Raw genomic sequence first — 2,500 nt, 5'->3', positions numbered from 1 at the left:
CGTATCCCCCACACGATCAATGGAGCAATGCAAGGAGAAATCAAAAAGAAAATCAATGTGACTCAACAGCCATTGGTTTCCCTCAACTGTGTAATCTGGATTAATCAGCATTGTACATTAACAGCAGATACACTTTTCAGAATCAGTGTCAGCTTCTCCCTTAAGTTCGGTTGAAAAAAAACAAAAAAACCGGATTCTCCAGACAGAAAGAGCATTACGTGCATTGAATGATTTTACAACAAAGGTAGGTTTTCAAACAATTACTCCAAAAAGAATCCAAGACATCGGCAATGCCTCTTTGTTATCACCTATGAACATGCAGTAGATATTTACACGTGCGCCTGGCTGTCCCAAACTCGGGGGATATTAAGACAAAGCTGATGTGGAGAGCGTAGCGAGGGTAATTCAATCGGACATGTTAAAGGGCCCTTCCTCATGCATTATTCACCCCTATGGAGGCCAGTCCGGAGCCAGGCAGAGCCACCGGAGGCACATGCAGCCTGTCAGCCGCCGCTCTGAGGCAGCATGCGGATGACCCTGGAGGGCGGATGCAGCGCAGCCCCAGACCGCACGCTGCCCTCATGAGAGGACGCCCAGGGAACCAGGAGCCACGTGTGGTGCAACAAGAAGCCCGCCCGCGATCAAATAAAATAAAAATAATGCAATGCAATTCCTGCAATGCGCATTCCGACTCCACGACCTGACACAGATATTGCTGACCTATTGCGGTGGTCCTTGGAGTGAAACGCAGGGTCATTAATGCAGCGCTCGCTGCTGATCCAGCACACTGAGCCAACATGAGCACCCAAGATTCGTCGAGGCATTTGTCTCAGTCAAGTGTCCTCAGACGCACGGAGGTCAAGGTGCGCTCGCCGGTATAAGCCTGCGCATTGCCCTGAATGGTGTATGGCGAGAGGGGGATGCATGCAGCTTCCAGTAAACTCTCCTCATGGGCAGGTTGACCAAGTTCATCTGCAGGGGCCCGGAGAACAGACTCAAGAAAAAACGAGCCTCGCTTCTGCATTGGGAGCAGGGAGAGGGGAGGGGGTGTGTGGGAAGGTGGGAGGACGCAAGGATCGCTGCACTGCTGCAGAAAGCAGCCAGGACACTGTTGGCTCAAGCTGATATAGGATTTCCATATAGGAGCCACCATTATCATTCCACACCAGAAACCCCATGCGGTCTAGTACAAAGCTGAGATTTTATGCTTTCAAGGAGTGTGAACCACAAAACAAAGACATTGCAGGAAAGGAGCGTAACCTTATTGACTGACTAAATGATGGATGGTCTTCGCACCTAGCGTTGTGCAACGGGCAAAAGGAGAGAAAAGGGAATGTGGTTGGTCCAGTTATTTCTATATTTTAGCGCACTGCAGAGTAGCAGAAGTGAAGTGGTGCATTTTGGGTAATGAGGGATAGGTGACATGGATTGCGGATTAAGGTCATTAGGGTTTTTCTTTTCTTTCGCTGAGATTCTGAAGGTATTCTTGGGCTTCCTTTGAGTGTGTTTTAACTGGTGAAATAAATCAAATGACTTTCAAATGTCCATTCGACTTTCGCATTGAGTGAAATTGCATTGTCCCTCCGGGTTTGGCTTAGTGTTTGTAAACCAGGCTATAATGTAAAAATAGACCAGTTAACTGATTATTAAATGACGATCTCTAGTTATGTCATTGATCTGGAAGGAAGGACACCCCATGTGAACCCTGTATTTAAATGTAAAAAAAGCTGATATCATATGCGATCACGTGATCATTTTTCCCCTGAACTCTCATCTGCACACATCTGTATCACACTGAGACACTGACATACAAACATTCATACATAGATTCATACATAAACATATACACTAATAAGGGAATACATACATTCATACATTTACTTACATTGATACATAAATACATTCATATATATATACATACTATATACATAAATACATAAATACATACAGATATAAGAGGCCCGAGTTGCTCTTAGAAGACTGTGACATGTTTGAGAGCCTGTGTAACATGATCTCCAATATCAGATAAGAGACAGGGATGAGAAAACTGAGATCAGCATCCCACTGTCTCGGCCTATCTCAGCACTGGTTCTGCTGCTCTGTAGAAATGCATAAAAAAAAGAGAAGAAGGAAGGGGGGCGGGGGTGAGGGGAGACATAGGGTTGAGTGGGTGTCTCTCTTTCAGAGGACTGCTCATCCTGGTTGGTTTGGTGGGAGGGGGGTGGGGGTCGGGGGGGGGGGGGGCGATAGAGTAGTAGTGCAGAGGTGAGGAGGGGGGAGGGGGAGGGGGAAGGAGAATATGCATATGCACACACACACACACACACAAACAAACACACACACACACTCACAAACACACACACACAAATACCTACCTACGTAGACACTAACACACACACACCGGCATATATATACAGAGACACCGATGGTGGAGGTTGCGTTCCCCTTTAAAAGTCCTGTCCCACTCGTATACGCAGAGCTCATGCAGGATGTGTTGCGG

This window comes from Gadus morhua, chromosome 1, assembly GCF_902167405.1.
Source record: "Gadus morhua chromosome 1, gadMor3.0, whole genome shotgun sequence".
In the NCBI taxonomy this organism is placed as follows: domain Eukaryota; kingdom Metazoa; phylum Chordata; class Actinopteri; order Gadiformes; family Gadidae; genus Gadus; species Gadus morhua.
Note: the sequence above shows the minus strand (reverse complement) of the source record.